This window comes from Sciurus carolinensis, chromosome 11 (assembly GCF_902686445.1).
Source record: "Sciurus carolinensis chromosome 11, mSciCar1.2, whole genome shotgun sequence".
NCBI lineage: Eukaryota > Metazoa > Chordata > Mammalia > Rodentia > Sciuridae > Sciurus > Sciurus carolinensis.
In genome coordinates, this window is record NC_062223.1 from 87,714,912 (window position 1) to 87,739,282 (window position 24,371).

General features: G+C 39.7%; 1 long non-coding RNA gene and 1 other non-coding gene across 3 annotated transcripts; both read right to left on the bottom strand.

The window, feature by feature from the left end:
- Positions 1-1,171: 1,171 nt before the first annotated feature.
- Trnam-cau (transfer RNA methionine (anticodon CAU)) lies at positions 1,172-1,245 on the bottom strand. The gene has a single exon. It is a non-coding gene; the product is annotated as a tRNA-Met (tRNA).
- Positions 1,246-2,657: 1,412 nt separating this feature from the next.
- On the bottom strand, positions 2,658-23,119 carry LOC124959894 (uncharacterized). Of its 2 annotated transcripts, none has more exons than XR_007104003.1 (4): positions 23,000-23,119; positions 10,873-11,004; positions 8,491-8,671; positions 2,658-3,307 (listed from the first exon to the last, which is right to left on the bottom strand). It is a non-coding gene; the product is annotated as an uncharacterized LOC124959894 (long non-coding RNA). The 2 variants fall into 2 exon arrangements; XR_007104002.1 differs by having other exon boundaries at positions 8,391-8,671.
- Between the last annotated feature and the right edge of the window lie 1,252 nt (positions 23,120-24,371).

Below are 24,371 nucleotides of genomic sequence, written 5' to 3' on the forward strand. Positions count from 1 at the left end.
ATAGTCCCCAAACAGAAGCCAAGTAATGGAAATAGAATCTTTCATTTTAAAAATTATTAAATGAATAATATGCTATCCAAAATACCAGAATTAATTTATGTATTCCATTACACTCATTGTTGGTGGCTTTTTTTTTTAAAACAGTTTGAAAAATAACAAAATTTGAAGAGTTGGAGAGTATGTTCAACACCCTGGTTGTGGTAATGGTATAACAAGTGTGTGCATACGTTCAAATCCCCAAAGAAGTACACATCAAAAGTTTGTGATTTTTTTAATGAATTACACATCATAAAGCAAAAAAAAAAAAAAAAAAAGAAGAAGGGGGGGCTTTAATGGATGTGTAATAAACCCCATATGTTTAAAGCATGGTTCCAGTACCACTTTAAGTCCTGTGTCCTTCTACAGACTCTAGAGAGCAACTTTCTCTATTCAAGTCATCTCTCCACTCTAATTTTCTGCCTTTCAAAATTTTTTTCTGAAATTTCCAATTTGCTGATGTCTCCTTTCCAATTCTCTGTCTTTGTGAATTTACATTCCATCCCCAAAACACACATACATATTTATCGAGGTTTCAGCAGGGAGAAGAGAGAAACTTTGCTGTGTTCAACTGCAAGTCTCTATCTCATAGTGCTATATTTGTATGTATATATGGCACTATGGGGTATATAAAATAGTAATGATGATAACAATATCATGGGAATTATGGTAGATATTCCTAAATGTATTCTTCTACCATTTCTCCCAAGGTCCTTAGGGATCCTACTATAAATAGGCCTCTTACATCCCCAAGTTCTCAAGGTAGATATACATTGTGGTCGTTGACAATACAACAAAGAGATTAATTGTATGAGAAGTAAAAGAAAAATAATTAGTAATTTTGAAAAAGAAAACATTTCTGGCTAATAGCTATGAGCTTATATTATATATTATATTTAATATATACTTAGTTATACATAATCTTATGCCTCCAAAGTGATAAAGCAACTTTAGATCTTTCTGGAAGTATGCATGTGTATTATGTACACATATACATATACATATATGTATATATATACACACACATATGAACATAAACATGCATATATATGTACACATATATGTATATATATATATATATATTTAGATGATAGATATACATAGACACATAGACATACATTCTTTTTTTTTTTTTTTGTGGTGCTGGGGATTGAACCCAGGGCCTTGTGCTTATGAGGCAAGCACTCTACCAACTGAGCTATATCCCCAGCCCCAACATACATTCTTCCTAGCATTTTTTTTTTTAACTCTTAGAAGTGACTCCTTCTCCACCCATTCCATGGTTTCACCGTTACAAAAACTGCTTATATGTTTGGTGCCAACATTTTGTTCCTTTCTGTAATCATCCCCAAATATGGCTAGGAAATTCAAAATTTCCTCATGTAGTCACTATGCATTCTTTTTCTAACTTTCCATGTATAGAATCAGGCTCCAAATTCAGTCATCATTATATCCCATATTTATTTGCAATGCTCCTGTTCAGACAGAATTGTACAACCCCCCCAAATTCATATGTTGAAACTCTAACCCCCAAAGTGACTATATTTGAAGATAGGGCCTTTTGGGCATCCCTCTCTCCCTGTGTAAATAGCAGAAAGGTCATGTGAGGACACAATGAGAAGCAGTCATCTGGAAGCCAGGAAGAGGGCCCTCACCTCGCACCAACCCTGACAGGACCCTGAACTGTAACTTCCAGCCTACAGAACTGTGAAGAAAAGCTTCTGTTGTTTAAGTCACCCAATTTGTGGGTGTTTTGTTGTGGCAAACTAATTAGTTTCCCCATTTTCCTTAATACATTCTCATTAAGTCAAAATGGTGAAGCAGGGAAACCATACGGACGACCTATTCCTGATCATTGCTGAAAACAAAATTAAACCTCATTACTGCAAGGCAAGGGCCTCCGGCTAGAGAGGTGATGGTTCCATGCCTAATGTCTACTGTGGAGGAATACACATTATAATGACTAGACCTCCCTCAGAAGGAAGCCTCTCTCCACTGAAAAGAGCAGATAAAGAATGGGCAAATGATGATGGAACATATTTGCTTTACTTTCTGTTAGTCCATAATAGTTGCCCTTCTGAAACTGGTCTTTTCTAAACCAGGGTTTTTCTATCTAAGCAATATTGAAATTTAGATCAGAGGTTGCACTGTAGGAAGTTTAGCAGCATCCCTTGCTTTATCTGTTAAATACTAGTAGTACCTGCCTCTTCCCAGTTTAAAATGTCTCCAGACATTGCTAAATGAGCCCAGGGGAACAAAGGTACCCAGGTTGAGAGCCACTGTTTTAAACCTTTAGAGGTTCTGGACTATGGTCACTGAAACTTGTCAACCTACAAAAACTGTGGCAAAAATAAATAAGGATGAAAAGTGATGTATTTTCCCCTCAAATACAGAATTGGGACAGGTTTGTGAAAAGTGGAAAATCTGGTAATGCCAGGAGAAAGATATTATTGTAGGGGAGATAGAATGTATCCATATTTTGCATTACACAAAGTTATTTTCTCTGGAGAGATATAGATTAGATAGATATAAAGGTATCTCCACACATATGGAAACCAACACCACAAGGAAGATATAGAACACATGAAAGAAAACTTTCTTAACTTATAGTTTTAAGGGAAGCAGGTTTATTCATTTTAAAGAAGGCCATGTGATATATACAGAGGACATTCATACATTATTCCATGAACATACAAAAAAATGCTTTAAACAACTGTGTGATTTCTTGATTATTTTCAGGGGGACCTCTAAGATTGCTTAATACTTTTCTTACAAACACCTCATTAATGTTTAAGGATAACCTCAAAGATAGATAAGAAACGGTTTGTGAGGGGGTTAAAAACCTAAAGTACATTTGCATATTTTACTATGATTAACTCACTGAGGTGACTCCTCTGTCCCTAACTACTATAGTGACACACTGTCTGTGTCACATAGTTACAAAGTTTGTCAACCACATTGTCTCAGGCCTCCTCCCTCCCACCTTACATCCCAGTCTCAAGTCTCTCTCCAATCCTTTACTGCTTCATTAATTTTTCTGAAGTCCTGCTTTAGCATGACGGGAATCCTTCCACGGCTCTTCATTGCCCACAGGATAAAGTCTAAGCTGTGTGTCACCACTCTTGTGTGTTCCACCTGTTCCCTTCATGCAGATAAGCAGAGAGGAGCCATCTCTAGAGATTCTCGGAGTGACCTGTTTGTTGTCACGTGGGACGGGATAGGCATGTTTCATTCTCTCTAACCCAGGCACCATGTGTGGAGTGGTCCAGGTCTAGGGGAAAAAAGGTATTAGGAATGTTTTTACTGCAAAGGGATAAAAATTTAATACTAAGCCTTATTTAGAAAGCTAGCAAGATCCTTAATTGGCTATTAAGAAATGTCAGTAATTTATGTGACATCAGATGTCACAATATCTTAGAGATTTTATTATACATGGTTAATTCATTTGTTAGATACACAGCATGACATGCCTGGATTATTTTCTGGAAAGGACAGTCATTTATTCATATATACAAATATTCCCTAAATAATTCTTCAGCACCTTTTACATGTTAGGCCCTGTGCTAGGCACAGGTGGTATAATGGTGAAGCAGAGAGACCCTATCTATGCCTTACAGAGCTAACAGAGTACCAGAAAAGTGATACTGAATGAGTCCTTTCAAGGAAAAGTAGAGCTAAAAAAATGAGGTAAAATGATTTCTGATAGCTGTAGTGACTCCCTAAGGCCGGAGTTCCTTCTCAAAACTCCTCAGCATTCAGAAGGCAAACAAAGGGCTTCTACCAATATCTCTAGATGTCAGTCCTGGGGGAGGACTTCACTGGCTCACAGTGGGCAGAGGCATGGTCTTTTCCTGCAAGCTCTAAGTTGTAGGTAATCAATGCTCTTAGAAGCAGTCCTCAACCAATGACAAATGAGGTCTAACAACAAGCCTCCTCACCCTCTGTGGGACAATTCTGAGGGTGCTCCTTGCTATTAAGTCCCAGGTGCCCATCTCTCAGTAACTTGTTTATTAACACATCCTGACATGACTTCTTTCTCCTCCTTTCTCATTTTCCAATTTTCCTCAGGGCTTTCTGAAACCACCTTCCAAATAAACGACTTGCACTCAAACCCCAATTTCAGGGTATGCTTTTGGGAGACCCAATCAACATATAACTGACCTAGACCTATGGGGGGGCCTGGATCTTTTTTTTTTTTTTTTTTTGAGAAAAAGGAAAAAGTTTTATTGCTTTGCTAGCAAAGGAGAAACAAGGGACTTCTGTCGCACAGTCTGTGATTCTGCCCACCGGCAGGAATAGGCGGCTTTTAAAGAGGTAATTCAGAGAAATGAGATTAGGGAGGAAAAGATCAGCGGGGAGGTTAGGGAAAAGAAGATCAGGTTGGAGAAGGTCAGAGAGGAGAAGGTCAGAGAAAAGGAGATCAGGGAGGAGAAGGTCAGGGAGGAGAAGGTTGGGAAAAAGAAAAAAAAAACGTGTAAGTTTTACGGCGACAAGGGATACAGTCAAAGCTCAAGTGAACCCCTGTTACGTTTCCCCTCTGTCAATTTCTAGCTTCCATTACTATGGAAAGTGGACTACAACATCTCCAAGCTACTTCCTGTTGGAAAGGGGCAATGAAGCCGATCTTTAGAATGGTAGCTTTTTTACTTGTTGTTGCCATTCTCTCTTCTGGGTTTTTGTTGCATAGTTGCAAAGGGTAGAACAGCAACAGAGTCAGTAAACAGAAAGACACAAGGGCAGTGATGAACAGGGTCGTCAGAATGAGGTGGAGAAGACCTAGTAAAAGAGACCTAATTTCTCTTGGTTTCCAAGAGAAGAGGCTAGAGAACCAGTCAGTTAGGCCTATCCCCATCCCATCCAAAAGGGATGTGTGGTGGTCAAGGGTCTGTTGTAGCCAGGTTGCTTGTTGCTTGATCTTTTCAATACTGGTCTCCACCTGTGAGGAGGTGTTAATATAAAGAAGATGTATTAGCTATTGCACAAACTCCTGCTTGCTCGGCTAACAGATAGTCTAATTCCACGCAGTTATCTAGAGCTACCTTGGCCAAGGAGTCCAGAGAAGTCTGTAAATTTGAGAAGGACAAGGTTGTCTCATTGGCCAAAGTGATCAAAGTTTTTGATAGATTTCGGAGGACCCAATAGTACAACCCAATTCCCCACAAGAGTAATAAAGTGTAACCAAAAAAGTATTCATTGCCATCAGGAATTCCTCCAGGAGGTCCTGGGCCATTCAAGTAAAAAGCTTTAGGGAGCTTGCCCAGTAAGCTGATTTCTTTAAGAAATGAATTGAAAATGGTGTCACTAAATTTCCTAGAAAACATTGGGTAGGAGTTGTGAAGTTTTTGAGGCATTCGGCAGCTCTAGGATAGTTATTAATTTTATAGACAAACACATGTCCTGCAGGGGCACAGAAAACCATTGTTTCTTTAAAGAAATGCAGTAGGTCCTCAATGAGGAAATAATCCCCAACTTTAAATCCTGTGCATTCCGTCCAAGAATGGCCTGGGAAAGAGTAATCAGTTACTGCTGTAATTTTCTCTGTGGGAAATTGTACAATATTTTGTACACACCAAGGTAGTTGTTTTTGTTCCAGAGGGGATCTCATTTTGAGATATTCTGGAATTTGTATTCCTCTATGGACCAGAAAAGTGGTGTTAGATGCAACAAGAGGAAGAGCGAGACAGGGAACATTGAAGACCCTCTCAGCTGGATTACTTGAACACTATACATAACGGTGTAAGCTCTGAGGTCCCATGTTGATGTCCAATCTGCATCCAGGATCTGAGTAAAATTTGTAACTGGATGCACAAAGGAGTCACCATGGTCCATAGAAGATCGGGCTCTTAGAAGGCAGATCCAGCAATCAACTGTCTGAGTCAAGGTAGCCAAAATCTCAGCTTTCTAACCAAACTGTTCTCCCAGCCTATTGTCCTGTGACCATAATATATTCAGCTACTCACTGGCCATTGTCCGTGAAGTTGCTTCAATTTGTGTAAAGGTCCAAGTCCAGCTCTGTAATAGGTTGATCAGACAAGTCTAATCTGTTTTCCCATTACCACCAATAGGATGGGTTTGGGTCCTTTTTCTGGTTAGGAAGCAAAAGCTGGAGCTGAAGTGCATTTTCAGGAGTTACTTGCAGATGAAGCTGTTGCTTTTTGTGTGAGAATGTTATCTGTGCATTTAATTTACATAACAAATCTCATCCCAGGGGAGGGATTGGGTAATCTGGCATAAACTGTGCCTTAATTTTTTTTCCTCTCAGTTTACATTCAAGGGGCTGGAGCAATAGAAGATGCTCAGCATAGCCTGTCACTCCAACTACTGCCAGCATGTTAGTGCTTAAGGAGGTCAATTTAGAATTTACAATAGAATAACTGGCACCAGTGCCCACCAGGAAGTCAATCAGTTGGGTTCCCACTGTCAATTTTACCCAGGGCTCCTCTGGGGCTATTGGTATAGAAGCCTCCACCAAGGAGGCCTGGAGCCCCAGGTTTGGACTTGGCATCTGAGCCTTGGATTCAGGAACCATTTCTTTTTCAGGGGAGTTATCTGGTCCTAGGAACCTTTGCTTCCCTGGACAGTCCTTTTTTCAGTGTCCTTCCTCCTTACAGTCAGCAAGCTGGTTTTGCTTTAAAGGATAGCGCCAATTCCTGTCGCTTCCTTTGGATTTTCTTAAGCCTCCCTTTACAGGGGTTACCAGTAAAACAGGTGCTGATTTTTGTTTCTGTTCCCCTCAGGAATTGTACACCTTAAAGATGATATCAACCAGCTTTGAGGGGTTCATACCAATTGCCCCTTTTACCTGCTAAAGTTTCCCCCTTATGTCTGGGGCACTTTGCCCATTGAAGGTTTCAGGGGCTTCTGGATCTGCATCTGTGTGTTTCCTGTATGCCTGATAAATTCCCTCTAAAAATTCCAACAGGTCCTCATTGATCTTTTGCTGTAATTCCTAAATCTTATTTAAAAACTTTTCTGTTTGGGTCCCACCAAAAGACATTTCTGATAATGATGAATCATTGTGCTGTCTGCTGCCACATTTGGGTCCCATTTGGGATCCCTCATAGGAATTGCTTCTGCTGGTGCAGGGATGTGATTAGGGTCTTCAGCAGGGAGATTCTGAACTTCTTCCCTTGCCCTATCACTAGTCGGTGCTCATCGGCCATGCATAACATGTTAAGCAGAGTCTGTATGTCTGCCCAGGTTGGGGTGGTGAGTGGCAAAAAGAGTATTAAATAACTCAGCCATTTTTCTGTGAGTCTTCTTGATAGATTAGGTTTGAATTTTTCCAATTTATCAAGTCAGACATTGATAAGGGACTGTAAATCCAGTAATTCCTCACTGGTTGGTACTCCTGTGCATTTATGTTGATGGGGTATTATTGCCTTAGGGTACTCCCGGGCCAAAAGGAGTGCCTTGTCAGGCTTTAGATGGGGAGGCTATCCTGACCCTGAGTCATAGCCCTGTGATGCCAACAGCAGGAACCCCTCTTTGTCCATCTTCCCTTCATGTGGATGGTTCCCTATGGGATTAAGAGAGATAATGGGAGCCAGAGGTGGTGCCAGACCAGCTGGTTGGTCAGGCACCAGGTTAGAATTAGGACTGAAGGGGTTTGTTATATTTAAGTTTATCAAATCCTCCTCAGCTTTCTCTACCAACTCTCTGCTATCCTCACACACTAGAGATTGTGCCTTTTTCTGCACCATCAGCTCAGTCCCTGGATGTTCAGACTCCTTATTATGTAGGAACATAAAAACTTGCACATATGTGATTTCTTCCCATTTTCCTGACCTCTGGCAGAACAGCTCCAACTGCAAGATCGTATGGTAATTCAGAGTACCAGACAGTGGCCACCTTTCTTCCCCTTCCAGAACACATATCGGCTGGCCAGACTTTGTAAAACACCATCTTTTTCTTAGTCATAGGTTTATAGCTATACATGGCCCAGTCAGCCAGGATCTTTCCCAAGGGACCATTGGTGAAAATTGACACAGTGTTGCCCAAATCTTAAAGAGACCAGTAACAAACAACAACACAGAGAGAATTCCCAAACCCAAGGCCAACAAAGAGACAAAAACCTAGAACAGATCAAAAGGGAGTAAATATCCTAGGTTCTCGAGTCCTGCCTAACCGTGACTCCTACACCACTGGTGCCACAGATATCCCCAGAAAGAGGGACGGGATGTTCCCACAAAGAGGAACTAGATGTGTGGAATCAAGGGTCTCGGGGTGCATACCAGGGGACTTAACAAATGACCAAGGATGTCACAACTTTCCTAATTTCAGTTTTCTTTTTCTGAAAATAAAGCAACTGATGGAGAAACTTGTACAGTTCAGGGAGAGAAGGTGAGAACTACCTGAAGCAAAAAAAATCTTCAGCAGTTGCTGGGATGGTTCCTCGGCCCCTCCCTTTGCTCACAGGAACAGCTCCCCCAGTTTGGTCTGAGGCAAACTCACAGTGTCTCCCAATTTCTCCAGCTGTTGGTTTTCAACAAACTCATCAGCTACCTTGCATCCTCAGCATAGAAGTGGGGGTCGGTTGGAAAGCCACACCTGCAGCTAAAACAGGGGTTGCTCTCAGGTCCCTTCATGGTTGCCAAATTTGTTGCCGAAATCTGTCCTCATCCTTGACACCGATCTAATAACAAAGACAAGGTTTTGAGAAAAAGAAGAAAGTTTTATTGCTTTGCTAGCAAAGGAGAAATACAGGGGACTCCTGTCCCAGAGCCTGTGATTCTGGGGCCTGGATCTTGAAGGCCACTATTGGCCACACCAGGATGGGTTAGAAGCCACGTGAGATCTTAAGCAAGGGAGTGAGTCTCTGGCAATATAGACAGTCTAACTCATAGTAGCTACTCAACAAAAATGTCTGGCTAAAAAATAATGAATGGGTTTAACATACAAAATCTCTAGGTAGACTGACAAAATTTGAAGATTGATGAGATCTGTAGGTGAGTTTAGAATGACTCTAAAACTTCAGGCTTAAATATCGAAATGACTGTTGGTGCCATTTACTATCAAACACAGTCTTGAGGAGGAAAGAAAAATTGGAGCGGGTGGGAGATAATGAGTTTGGGGCATGATGTGCCTGTGAGACATCTAATTGATTCTGTTAGTCAGCTAGCTTTTCGATGCTGTGACCAAATGCCTGAGAAAATCAACTCAAGGAAGAGAAGATTTATTTTGGTTCACAGTTTCAGAGGTTTCAGTCCATGCTGGCTCTATTACTTTGGGCCTGGCGTAAGGCAGAACATTTTGGCAGAAGGGCACGGGGGAGGAAAGCTGCTCATCTCGTGGCAGCAGGGAAGCAGAAAGAGAGAGGGAGGGAGGGACCCAGGATAAGGTATACTACTCCAGGGCATGCCTCCCAAACTTACCTCCTCTCACTGGCTTCACCTACCTCCTACAGTTTCTATCACCTGCCAATGATGCCATCAAAATATTGATGCATCAATAGATTAATTCACTGATGAGGTCACAACCCTAATTATCCAATCACTTCCCCAAGAGTTCCACCTCTGAACACGCCTTCAAGGCATATGAACCTTTGAGGAACATTCCAGACCCAAACTATAACATTGATACTGAATAGGAAGCTAGATGGGCAAGTTTGAACCTGGGTCAGAGGTATATATTTGAGTTCCACCAAATATGAATGCTAAACAGGGTAGAACAAGCCCTCTCAAGGCACTTTGGTAATATGACTGTGGAGAGATCGACATTCTTATACTCTCTGGGATTCTCATATAATAATTTAGAAGAGGTTCCAGAGAAATCTAACATTTTTTGAAAGTCTACTCTGTGCCAGCTCTGACAGGTGTGCAATGTTATGTCATTTTACAGAGGAGAAAATTGAGGTACAGAAAGGCAAAGTAACTTGTCCAAGGTCACACAACTAGGAGGCAGCTTCAGAAAAATCCACACGGATTGCAAATTTCATGTTCTTTTTTAAAAAGATGCATTAACAACATGTGGTTCTGTAAACACTCTTGGTCTTGCCAGATCCCACAATGGCAGTTCCCATACTGTGGTTCATACTGCGGTCAGTAGAAGAATCTCCAATTTCAGCGTCCAAAGATTGTTGTTTGCAATGCCCTGGTCAGCTGCTCTTTGCTTTACATGGACAGCTCTCCCGCCAAGTGGTCCCTCTACTGGTGACCCTACTGTGTATAGCCCTTGCTGAAGTCTCAGTTTCTGTCTCTGCAGACTTGCCTTTTCTGGACATTACATTTAAATGAAAAAAATATAATGTGGCCTTCTGGCAGTTGTTTTCTTAACTAGTGTGTCATGTAAAAGATAAAATATGTACTCTAAACCATGTGAAATGTGTAGGGAATAGTACCCAAACTCATTATTCCCCTAAAAATGCAGTGCACAGTCAAGTGCAGTGCTGCATGCTGTAATACCAGTTACTGGAGGCACTAAGGCAGAAGGAATGCAAGTTCAAGGCCAGCCTGGGCACCTTAGTAAGACTCTTTTGGAAATCAAAATAGAAAGGGCTGGGGATATGGTTCAGTGGTAGAGTACCTGCCTCACATGTGCAAAGCCCTGGTTTTAATCCCTAGCACTGGAAAATAAATAGATCAAAATTAAAATGCAGTGTACTACTTTGGGATTGCTAATATTGGTAGATATTCCTGAACATGTCCTTTTGTTTCCTTCTGCAAAAACAAATGTAGTTCTTAAAAGATGGAAGTTAGAATTTATACTGCCTCATTTTCCAGATGTGAGGTGGTATTTATTATTGCATACATTCTAATTCTTTTAATAGGTTTGTTGATGTTGTGGCGATGATAGGGTTTCATAGACTACGTTTCAGTGTGGGGGTGGGTATCTTACCTGAGTCATAGAGGGAGCCAGAGATTAGGCAAGCTGACAACGTGACCCAGAGAGATGAGGTCATTCCTTTTGCTGGTCACTTTTATCTGAGACATGCTTCTTGGACCAGAAACTGGACACAAGTGAGAGGCCCTTAGGCAAAAGAAAGATTGAAACTGTGGTCAGTGGAGTTCATCCTGGAACTTGACCCAGTCCTGACCCTTTCCACCCGCCTCCACAATAGCCAAAGTAAACTTCTGTCATAGTAATAAGCCTGTCATCCTTAGCATACCTCAGAGGACCCGATGTGACCTGTCCCTGCCTGCCTCTTCTACCATGTTTTGCTCCTCTCCTATCTGAGGGCCCTATAACACAACCATGATAAATTTCCTTAGCTCCATTAGGACCTTATCATTTTCATTCTTACTTCTAGGCCTTCATAATATTCTAGGCCCTCTGTTCCATCCCCTCTTCACAACACCTCAAGGTGACTAATTTTTTGCTCATCAAGTCTCAATTCAGACCTTGCTTTTCTGAGGCATTTCAAGTGGTAAGCAATGTAAATATTGTATATATTATGTGATAAAGCACATTTTCAAAAGACAGAGAGAGAGAGAAAGAAAGAAAGAAAAAGAAAAGAAAAAAAGAAAATTCAGACTTTGTTTTCTCTAAGAATTTTTCCTTGACCCTTAAGACTGGGTGAGGTTTTCTGTGGCATGCTACTTCATGTCCCCATTGGGAGTTCTCCATGTTGTAAATGGCTATTAATTTGATTGCTCCTGTTTCCACCTAGACTGAAAACTCCTTCAGGCATACGTAGAATCTATCCAACATCTGACTCATGAGATACACCATGCTGGAACCCCCTGGTCAATCTGCTCCCAAATTCCTCATTGACAACAATGGTGAGTTAATAAATTATTGTGGTCTTAAATCACTAAATTTTGGAGTAATTTGTTATACAGCAATAAGTAACTGATACACTACCAAAACTGTTTTAAAATAACACTTTGTTGTATTTCATAGATCCCACAGATTAGTAACTGATGCTCTCTTGCTCCTCATGACATGAACCGAGATCAATTCAGCAACACTTAGCTGATGCCTGGGCTGGTGCGAAGATCCAATATGACTTCACTCATGTATCTGGCATTCTCTGGGCTAGAAGATGGACTCAGCTAGAACAGCTGACTACAGTGCCTATTTTTGGCCTCTTCAGCATAGTTGCCCCATAGTAGTTGGACTTTTTATATGGTAGCCCACTGCATCCAAAGCAAGAATCCCAAAAGAGCCAGGAGGAGTTGGCATGACTTTTTATGATCTAGCCTCAGAAAGAACACAAGAGTCATTTCCACCATACTCTGTTAGTTGAAGCAGTCATAACACATTGCTGGTGGGAATGCAAATTGGTGCAACCATTATGGAAAGCAGTGTATACATTCCTCAGAAAAACTTGGAATGGAACCACCGTTTGACCCAGTTATTCCACTCCTCGATTTATACCCAAAGGACTTAAAATCAGCATACTACAGTGGCACAGCCACATCAATGTTTATAGCAGCTCAACTCACAATATCTAAACTATGGAACCAACCTGGGTGTCCATCAATGAATAAAGAAAATGTGACATATACATATATATAATGGAATATTGCTCAGCTTTAAAGAAGAATGAAATTATGACATTTGCTGGTAAATAGGTGGAGTTGGAGAATATCATGCTAAGCGAAATAAGCCAAACCCAAAAAAACCAAAGGCTGAATGTTTTCTCTGATATGTGGATGCTAATTCACAATGTGGGGGAACTGGAGAAGAATAGAGTTACTTTATATTAGGTAGAGGGGAGTGAAGGGAGGGAAAGAGGTATGGGGGTAGGAAGGATAGTGGAGTGAAACAGACATTATTACCTCATGTACATATATGACTGCATGACCAATGTGATCCTACAACATGTATAATCAGAAAAATGAGAAATTATACTCCATTTATGTATGATTTATCAAAATGTATAAATGGATTCTACTGTCATGTACAACTAATTATAACAAATAAAATAATTAAAAAGCATATGATGGAGAAACAATAGCCTTTTAAACAAATCAGAACAAATTTAAAATTTTTTTTTTTAAAAAGATCAACAGAATTCAAAAAGAGGGAGCAGTGACTCTATCTCTTAATAGGAGGGTATCAAAAAATGTGAAGCTATTTTGGAAAAATTAAAGTTATAGAGTTATAATAAAATGTTTCAATTTAAAATATACAGTTCAGTAAGTTTTAAAAAATACAAACACTATAGTTATCACCATCACAAGCAAAATACAGAGCATTGCCTTTCTCCCCAAAAGTTCTCTCCTGCCCTCTTTCAGTCAATCCCCTCACTCACCTCTCTGAAGTAGGCAACCACTGATCTGCTTTAGACTTTTCGGGAATTTCATGTGATACAGCATGTAGTTTTTCACACTTGGCTTCTTCACTTAGCTCAATTCTTTTGATTCATTTGATTCATTTACATTATTATCAATATTAATAGTTTATACCTTTTTATTGCTAACGGTATTCTTTTGTATTGATATTTGACATTTTGTTTATGCAGGTACCTGATGATAGATATAGGTTGTTTCCAGACTTAGATCATGAATAAAGCTTCTATAAACATTCATTTTCAATTCTCCTGAATGAATGAATACCTAGAAGTGAGGCTAAAGTAGGAAGAGACTACCAAATTATTTTCCAAAACAGTTATATTATTTTACTTTTTCACCAGCAATATGTGAAAGTTCCAGTTATCCACGTCCTTTGTCAATGTAGGATATTGTCAGTCAATTTAAGATCAGTCATCCTAATTGGTGTGTTTTTATCTCATGGTTTCTATTTGTATTTCCCTGATGACTAATAATGTTGAATATCTTTTCATATGCTAATTGGTCAAGGATATGTTTTCTTTTGTGACATATCTGTTCACATATCTAATGACATATTTTGGCATTAGTAGTATTATTATTATTGTTATTATTATTATTATTGAGTTTTAGGAGTTGTTTATAAATTCTAGATACTGATTTTTTGTCAGCTGCATGTATTGCAAGTATTTTTTTTCAGACTCTGGCTTTTTCGTATATTTTTTTATTAAAATTTTTTTTATTTTTACAGACCACATTTTGATTCATTGTACACAAATGGGGTACAACTTTTCATTTCTATGGTTATACACAATGTAGATTCACACCACTCATGTAATCATAAATATAAATAGGGTAATACTGTCTGTTTCATTCTACTATCTTTCTGTCCCCCACTCCCTCCCACCCCATTTTTCTCTACACCATCCAAAGTTCCTTCATTCTTCTCTTCCCCTAGCCACTGCCCCTCGTTATATAGCATCATGCACTTATCAGATAAAACATTCGGCCTTTGGCTTTTTGGGATTGGCCTATTTCACTTAGCATGATATTTTCCAGCTTCATCCATTTGCCAGCAAATGTCATAATTTTATTCTTCTTTATGGCCGAATAATATTCCATTGTATATGTGTACCAGTTTCTTTATCCATTCATCTGTTGAAGGGCATCTAGGTTGGTTCCACAATCTAGCTATTGTGATTGAGCTGCTATGAACATTGATGTGACTGCATCACTGTAGTGTGCTGATTTAAGTCCTTTGGGTATAAACCAAGGAGTGGGATAGCTGGGTCAAATGGTGGGTCCATTCCAAGTTCTCTGAGGAATCTCCACACTGCTTTCCAGAGTGGCTGCACCAATTTGCAATCCCACCAGCAATATATGAGTGTGCCTTTTCCCCCACATCCACATTTATTATTGCTTGTGTTCTTGATAATAGCCATTCTAATTGGAGTTAGATGAAATCTTAGGGTGATTTCAATTTGCATTTTTCTAATTACTAGGAATGATGAGCGCTTTTTCATTTGTTGATCACCTGTATATCTTCTTCTGTGAAGTGTCTGCCCATTTCCTAGCCCATTTATTGATTGGGTTCTTTGTATTTTGGGTGTAAAGTTTTTTAAATTCTTTATAAACTTTGGAGATTAGAGCTCTGTCTGAAGTGTGTATGGAAAAGATTTTCTCCCACTCTGTAGGCTCTCTTTTCACATTACTGGTTGTTTCCTGTGCTGAGAAAAAGCTCTTTAGTTTGAATCTATCCCATTAATTGATTCTTGCATTTATTTCTTGCGCTATGGGGGTCTTGTTAAGGAAGTCTGGTCCTAAGCCAACATGATGGAGATTCGGGCCTACTTTTTCTTCTATATGGTGAAGGGTCTCAGGTCTAAGTCCTAGATCCTTGATCCATTTTGAGTTTTGTACAGGGTGAGAGATAGGGGGTTAATTTCATTTACTGAATATGGATTTCCAGTTTTCCCAGCACCATTTGTTGAATAGGCTATCTTTTCTCCATTGTATGTTTTTGGCACCTTTATCTAGTATGAGATAAGTATACTTAGGTGGATATGACTCCATGTCTTCTATCCTGTACCATTGGTCTACCTCTCTATTTTGGTGCCAATACCATGCTATCTTTGTTACTATTGCTTTATAGTAGCATTTAAGGTCTAGTATTGTGATACCTCCTGCATCACTTTTCCTGCCCAGGATTGCTTTGTCTATTCTGGGTCTTTTGTTCTTCTAGATGAATTTCATGATTGCGTTTTCTATTTCTATGAGAAATGTCATTGGGATTTTAATTGGAATTGCATTAAATCTGTATAACACCTTTGGAAGTATTGCCATTTTGATATTAATTCTGCCTATCCAAGAACATGGGAGAACTTTCCATCTTCTAAGGTCTTCTTAAATTTCTTTCTTTAATGTTCCATAGTTTTCATTGTAGAGATCTTTCATCTCTTTGGTTAGATTGATTCCCAAGTGTTTTATTTTTTTTGAGGCTATTGTGAATGGAGTTGTTTTCCTCATTTCCCTTTCAGATGTTTCATTGCTTATGTATAAAAATGCTTTAGATTTATGTGTGTTGATTTTACATCCTGCTGTTTTGTTGAATTCACTTAGGAGGTCTAGAGTTTTCTGGTGGAGTTTTTTGATCCTCTAAATAGAGAATCATGTCATCAGCAAATAGTGACAGCTTGAGTTGCTCTTTTCCTATTTGTATCACTTCAATTTCTTTAGTCTGTCTAATTGCTCTGGCTAGAGTTTCAAGGACGATGTTGAATAGAAGTGGTGAAAGAGGGCATCCCTGTCTTGTTCCAGTTTTTAAAGGGAATGCTTTCAGTTTTTCTCCATTAAGAATGATGTTGGCTGTGGGTTTAGCATAAATAGCCTTTACAATGTTGAGTCATGTTCCTACTATCTCTATTTTTTCTAGTGTTTTAAGCATGAAGGGGTGTTGTATTTTGTCGAATGCTTTCTCTGTGTCAACTGAAATAATCATATGATTCTTAACCTTAAATCTATTGATGTGATGAATTACATTTATTGATTTCCATATGTTGAACCAACCTTGCATTCCTGGGATGAACCCCACTTGATCGTGGTCCACTATCTTCTTAATATGTTTCCATATGTGATTTGCCACGATTTTTTGTAAGGATTTTTGCATCTATATTCATCAGAGATATCAGTCTAAAATTTTCTTTCTTTGATGTGTCTTTGTCTGATTTGGGTATGTGGTTGATACTAGCTTCATAGAATGAGTTTGGAAGGGGTCCCTCCTTTTCTATTTCCTGGAATACTTTGAGAAGTATTAGAATGAGTTCTTCCTTGAAGGTCTTGTAGAACTCAGCTGAGAATCCATCTGGTCCTGGGTTTTTCTTGGTTGGTAGACTTTTGATGGCTTCTTCTATTTCATTGCTTGAAATCAATCTGTTTAAATTGTGTATGTCCTCCTTGTTGGGTCTGGGAGGATCACATGTCTCTAGAAATTTGTCAATGTCCTTGATATTTTCTACTTTGTTGGACTATAGATTTTCAAAGTAGCTTCTCATTATGTTATGTATTTCAATGGTGTCTGTCGTGATATTTCCTTTTTCATCATGAATTTTAGTAATTTAAGTTTTCTCTCTCCTCTTTGTTAGTGTGGCTAAGGGTTTATCTATTTTGTTTACTTTTTCAAAGAACCAACTTTTTGTTTTGTCAATTTTTTGAATTATTTCTTTTGTTTCAATTTCATTGATTTCTGATTTTAATTATTTCCTGTCTTCTACTACTTTTGATGTTGTTCTGTTCTTTTTCTAGGGTTTTGAGCTGTAATGTTAGGTCATTTAGTTGATGATTTAGTTTATTTTTTTGCATTTACTAAGGGCTGCTTTGTGGCATAACATATGATCTGTTCTTGAGAAGGTACCATGTGCTGCTGAGAAGAAAGTGTATTTGCTTGTTGATGGATGGAATATTCTATATATGTCTGTTAAGTCTAAGTTATTGATTGTGTTATTGAGTTCTATGGTTTCTTTGTCTAGTTTTTGTTTGGAAGATCTATCCAGTGGTGACAGCGGTGTGTTAAAGTCACCCAGAATTATTGTGTTGTGTTCTATTTGATTCCTGGAATTGAGAAGGATTTGTTTGATGTACATGGATGCACTGTTGTTTGGGGCATAAATATTTACAATCATTATGTCTTCCTGATTCATGTTTCCCTTAAGCAGTATGAAATGTCTTTCTTTACCCTTCTGACTAACTTTGGTTTGAAGTCCACTTTATCTGAAATAAGGATGGAAACCCTCGCTTTTTTACTGAGTCTGTGTGCGTGGTAGGTTTTTTCCCATCCTTTCACCTTTAGTCTGTGGATGTTTTTTCTATTAGATGAGTATCTTGAGGGCAGCATATTGTTGGGTTTTTCTTTTTAATCCAATCTGCCAGTCTATGTTTTTTGATTGATGAGTTTAGACCATTAACTTTCAGGGTTATTATTGAGATATGATTTGTATTCCCAGTCATTTGGGCTTCTTTTTGGGTTTTAACTTGACTTGGTTTCTCCTTTGATTGGTTTTCCTTTAAGGTAGTTCCTCCCTTTGCTGACCTACATTGTTGTTTTCCATTTCCTCCTCATGGAATATTTTGCTGAGAATATTCTATAGTGCAGGCTTTCTAATTGTAAATTCTTTTAACTTTTGTTTACCATGGAAGGATTTTATTTCACCTTCAAATCCGAAGGTGAGTTTTGCTGGGTATAGGATTCTTGGTTGGCATCCATGTTCTTTCAGAGCTTGAAATATGTTGTTCCAGGCCCTTCCTAGCTTTTAGGGTCTGGACTGAGAAATCTGCTGATATCCATATTTGGTTTCACCCTATATGTAATCTGATGCTTTTTTCTCACGGCCTTCAAAATCCTATCTTTATTTTGAATGTTAGGCATTTTCATTATAATGTGCCTTGGTGTGGATCTACTGTGATTTTGTGCATTTGGTGTTCTCTAAGCCTCTTGTATTTGATTTTCCATTTCATTCTTCAGGTTTGGGAAATTTTCTGATATTATCTCATTGAATAGTTTGTTCATTCCTTTGGTTTGTATCTCTGTGCCTTCCTCAATTCTGATAATTTCTAAATTTGGTCTTGTCATGATGTCCCATAGTTCTTGGAGGTTTTGTTCATGATTTCTTACCATCTTCTCTGTTTGGTCAACTTTGTTTTCAAGATTAAATATTTTGTCTTCATTGTCTGAGATTCTGTCTTTCAAGTGGTCCAGTCTGTTAGTGATGCTTTCCATTGAGCTTTTATTTGGTTTATTGTTTCCTTCATTTCAAGGATTTCTGTTTTTTTTTTTTTTTTAAGAATCTCTATCTCTTTGTTGAAAAGATCTTTTGCTTCCTGCAATTCCTCTTTCAACTGCTTATTAGAGTGATCATTCATTGCCTGCATTTGCTGTCTTATTTCATCCTTTGCTTCATGAATCATTTTAATTATGTATATTCTGAACTCCTTTTCTGACATTTCTTCTACCATGCTTTCATTGGATTCTATTAATATAGAATCTTGGTTTGTTTGGAACACTTTCTTCCCTTGTTTTTTCATGTTGTTCATGTATCTTCCTCTCTAGCAGTGCAGATCTGGGGTATTGCAGTTTCCCCCCATATGTTTATAGTGATCCTACAGGTTTCCAAAATCTCTTCTCTAAGGGGGAGATCAATATTAGCAGCACCCAGTACAGACAATATGCAGCCCTAAACCAAATAGCCCCTATGAAGATGTTAACAATATTGTCATAATAAACAGAATGAGTTCAATTATTATCTACAGTATAACATAGATTTGCAATAAGTTCTGCAGTTTCTAATGGAGGACAAAGAGGATGGAGAGGGGTGTAGGATGTAACTGTTAATGGGATAATAAAAGAGAATATAGAAGTTCTAGATCATAGAAAGAGTGAAAGTGTAGTCAACAAAAGAAGTTGGTTATTAGCATGAGAAAAGGGAGAAAGAGACTGAGGAAACAGGTAAACAAAAGGAAAATAGAGCAAGAAAAGTAAAGAAATAAAACAAATACTTTCAAAAAGGAGAAAAAAAAAGAAAAAAGAAATCTGCACTATAACAGTCATAGTATTCAAACCTCCCAGTCTTCAATAGCCTTATGTATGAGAGGTGCCTGACAATGATCTTCCAGTCTCCAGCAGGCGTCTCAAGATGGGATTCGCCCCACCTAACAATGGGAGCTATGGCTTCCAGGATAATCCAGGATGTCTGGCTTCCAAATGTGCGAATGGGGAGCTGCAGCTTGGAGTGTGCATGTGGTGGGCCAGCAGTCCTGGGGGTGGGTGCAGTTGGTTGGGCAGGGATCCTGGAGATGGGGTGTGTTCTGTCTGGTTGAGGGGTCCTGGAGACGGGGCTTGGTTAGTCCAGCCCCTTGGTTAGTCCTACAGGTCCTGGCTGTTGTATCAAAATGGCGGCATCCACATGTGACCAAACCTGCAGGTACTGCGACAGTGGACTTCCAGGCAACAGCAGGCAGCTGGTGATTGACTTGTGGTCTTCAGTCAGTCTGCTGGCTACTGCCGGACAATCAGCAGGTGAACCTTGGATGGTAGGTGATGAGTAGGTAAAAGGCAGGCAATGGGTAGGCAAGAGGTGGCAAATGGCATATGATAGGCACCAGTCAATGAGCAATCTGCACTCAAAAAGTAGTCAATATGCTGCTAGACTGCAAGTGATCGCAGTAGACAAATACGATAAACAGCAGGGGATCAATAAGCAGCAAAAACTGCCTCACCCAGAAATAGATATCCTCTGCTTGAAACCTGAGTTATGGAGTGATAAGGAACGCAGCCTCCCTCTAGTCCGCCATCTTGGATCCTCCATATTCTTCAAAATAACTAAAGAGCAGAATTTTAAATTTGGATGAAGACCAAATTATTATTTTTTTCCCTTTGCTAAACAACGTGTTTATGTCCTATATAAAAAGGAATCATTTCTGACCCAAGGTTGCAAGATTTTCTCCTGTTTTACTGTAGAAATTTTAGTCTTAGCACGTGTGTTAAAGTTGATGATTCACTTGGAGTTGATTTTTTGTGTGGACCCAGTGCAGTGGCACATACTTATAATCCCAGCTACTCAGGAGACTGAGGCAGAAAGATCATAATTTCAAGGCCAACTCTGGTAACTTAGAATCTGACTCAAAATAAAAAATAAGCTGGGATATAGCTCAGAGTGCTATATCCCTCTGGGTTCAATCTCCAGTACCACACACACCCACACACACAAAAGCATGTTTTTGGTCAGGATCAAGTTCATTTTCCAGATAGATATCCAACAGTTACAGTAGCATTTGTTGAAAACATTATCCTTTCCTCATTGAGTTACCTTGGCACTGTAGTCTGAACCAATTGACTAAATATGTATATCTACTTTTGGACTTTGTATTATGTTCTACTGATGTATACTTTTATCCTTTTGTCATCACTTTTCTGGTCACGTTTTAAAACTGCTACAGGGAAACAGCAATTCATTGTTGTTGAATGCTCTCATGACATTATATGCTAAAGTCCTCAGACACAATTCATCCCCTGGCCCAGGTTCCTGGGAACCTGAAACTCTAGCTTACCATCCTGTGCTCCTCTTTTCTCACAGAAAACAAAGAGATCAAGAAAATAATTTCAAAATTAGTTAGGAAGAGGAGGGAAGGGGTAAAATAAAGATGTGATGTTTTTTTGCCAGAGTTCTGGTGATTCAGGCTAAACTTGTATCAAAGAGATGAAGAAAAGAAGTCGATTGAAGGGATATGGCTCCAGGCTTAAAGGGAAAAACTGTGACTCTTACAAATGAAGTAGAAACTCCCATTTTATAAAATTGCAACATAGCAATGGATATTGAGTCACAACATTCTTTTCTTCTTTTTTTGCAAAGCACTGATTTGTTTCAAATTTGTCATGAACAAAGTTTTTGGATAAGAAAAGTAACTTTGCTGTCAGTAAAATATTGAAGCAGCTTGCAAAGTCAAAAGATTAATCTTTAGTTCGGGTCTCCAGAAATTATTGTGATTATTTAGCACTAATATCTGGTTGACTGCCTTGTCTATTGGCAAAGGTAGTAATTTCTAATGAAAATAGATTTTTAAAAAGGCATAAACAAGTATGTTTGTAGTTTTTAAAAATCATATTGTCAAAAGAAAAAAGGCCCTGCAAATTTTAAAATTTTATTTTTGCAGTATAGGGCGTTGAACCTGGGACCTCACCCATGCTAGGCAAGCCTTCTATCACTGAGCTTCATCCCAGTCCTTTTTTAAAAATTTGAGACAGTGTCTTGCTAAATTGCCCAGGATAGCCTTGAACTTGCAACTCTCCTGCCTCTGCCTCCCTGGTCATTGGGATAACACACATGCAGCACTGCCCACAGCAGATCCTGCAATTTTTTTAAACTATTAGATGTTTAGCAATTGTTCATACCAAACAGGTTCTTTGTGGTTTTGCCAAAAAAAAAAAAAAAAAAAAAACCCAAAAAACAAAAACAACAAAAAACAGAGTACTGGGCTTTTTATACCATAGATACTTTTCTACCTCTATTTGTGCATCATTCAACATGGCAAGACTAACAGAAAATCAAGGTCAAATGAGGAAACTCCACAAATGTTTTTTATCTGGTTTCACTGTTTGACCACCAACTGGCAAACACTGTAAGAAAAACTGAGCAGGAGATAAATGATAGGGTAAAAGTACATTTTTGAACATGGGCCCAGGGACTCATAAAAGAAGCAGGCCTAAGATTTATAGGAAATGATGTGGGAATGAATTCAGTGTGCTGAAAAAAAAAAAATCAGTTTTTCCTTTTAAGTAAAAAAACTCTATGCTTTAAAACTTCTTGGTGGTAGCTCTTCTTCTCCTGCATTTGTGCTCTACTTAATATAATGAGTTTACTCTACAATCCCACCTGTTGTTATTTTAGGAAAGATCAGGTAACTAAAAAACCTTTTAGGTGCATAGATCACAAATTACTTATTAGACATATAATTTATATTTTACGCAAAGGGAGGTTTAAATGAGGTAGAACAAATAAGTTTTTGAATGGTTTTTTACTGATGAGAAAAATTCCCTTAACTAAAAGCTAATACTTCTATTAACTTCTTCGATTCTCTTCCTTTAAGAAGTTCTTGAAAGTGTTATTAATTTAACAGCATAAATTAAAACACACACACGACAACCTACTTTTTAAAAAACTAGTTCAAGAATGCCAAATAAATGACTTGGGAAGAAAGTAGAAGCCAGAAGGAGCTTCACCTCTGTCTTCCTGTGACAAAAGGATAAATGACTGAGATGTAATTAGGGGAAGTAGGTGCTTCCTGGATCTAAGAGACTGTCTTCAGGCAGAGAATGCAAAAGAATGCCACAGAGCAAAGGGGAACTTTATAGAATGTCAGTGTGGGATTTTTCCACCCCCCTCTCAGGTCAGAGTTACGAAAAGTGGAAAAGAAGGGGAAAACGGAATCTTTCTTGTTTTTCTTGAAGTTTAGGAGTTTGCAGAGCTAAAAGTTATATTATTTAGTCCAGGTGTCTGCCATTCTATCTGAACTCCAGAAAGTTTAAGAGGGGCTGCCCCGGTGCAGAAAGACGAGCTGGGCTGAGGCGGGCAAAACCCCCACCACAAGCACACAGTCGCTACCCACCACTCCAGGCGTCTCACTTTACAGCAGAACACAAGCATCCTGAAACGACCTGCGCTCTCTCACGGTACAAAGCCGAGTCACGTCTGCACACTCACCACTCCCGGGTTCGCGACTAGATGGGCAAGAGCAGAGCGTGGGCGCCCAAAATTCCGCCCAGAGGGAGTCCGCAGGGTGCCACGGAGCTACCAGGGCGGCTGCCCGCCCCTCGGCCCCCGCTGGCCGCCAGGTGGCGCGCCCGAATCGCTGCTGGGTCGGGAGAGGCGCGGGGGGGAGGCGGGGGGAGGGGGAGGATGCCTGTTGCCTTGGAAACCCAGAGCGCTGGGGCGGCTGCGGAGCTGGTGGGCCAGGTGCGCGGGCTGGACTGGCGTGCAGGCTACCCTGTCCCCGCACCTGGAAGAGTTCAGGGGATGTGGGGAGACTGGTCTTGCTCGGCCCCTGACTCCTTCCAGTCTGACACTGATGACTTTATGGCATCTGCCCCCAGCCTGGGGCTTGCTCTGGGGCGGGACGGGTCTGGGGTCGCGCGCTGAGCTTCCTGCGCGGGACACCGTTCCGGGGCGGTTGGGAGCTACTGGGGGCCGGGCGGGGGAGTCCTCCTGGGCCCACCCCTCTTCTCCACTCCGGAGACCAAGAGGAAAGCAGGCCTTTTGCGGTCTAATCAGAACTAACCTCCCTGTTTCTACGCCCGGTAGTAGAATCCCTGGAGCGTCGCACATTGGCCCTCCTGGATCTGCTTCTGGAGGGCAGGATCTGGTTTTAAGGTTTGTGGCCTTCGGGGTGCCTTCTCACAGACCCTAGCGCACAGCCGATGCTCAGTTCACTCATACACTCAGTCCTCCTTAGGCGCTAAGTGCGGTTTCAGTTACCTGCTGATTGGAAACTATTACATGGAAATTTCCAGAAATAAAATGTTGTCAGTTTAAAATAACTTTTATTACAGTATGTTGTTAGAATTTTAGTATTAGTTGTTAACTGTGTCTAATTTATGAACTAAATTTTATTATAGCTGTGCATACAGGGAAAAAACAGTATATGAAGGTTTGGTACTAACCCCAGTTTCAGACATCCACTGGGTGTCTTTGGAACAACATATCCCCCACCATTTGGGGGATATAACTTGATTCCCAAAGTATTCAAGCCTTATAATCCTAACAGGAGATAGGAATGATGGAGGAAGAAACTGAGGGTCAGAGAGGTTCAGAAATGTCTGAGGTAATAAAACCCAATGGAGAAAATAAACAATGTTTCTCTTAGTGCTTTGCTTACTGAATTCCCACTGTAGTGATTCCTTTTTGATTGATTCCTTCACACATCCCTGCAATCCTCAACTGCACAATGCACCTCTCAATGAAGGTACTTCCTATGTGCTCAGTTAGTTGTTCATGACTTTTCACCCCCCACCTCCACCTCACACACACACTCTCAAACTACAGATTGGCTTTGATTCTTTCCTTGAATGCTACAATG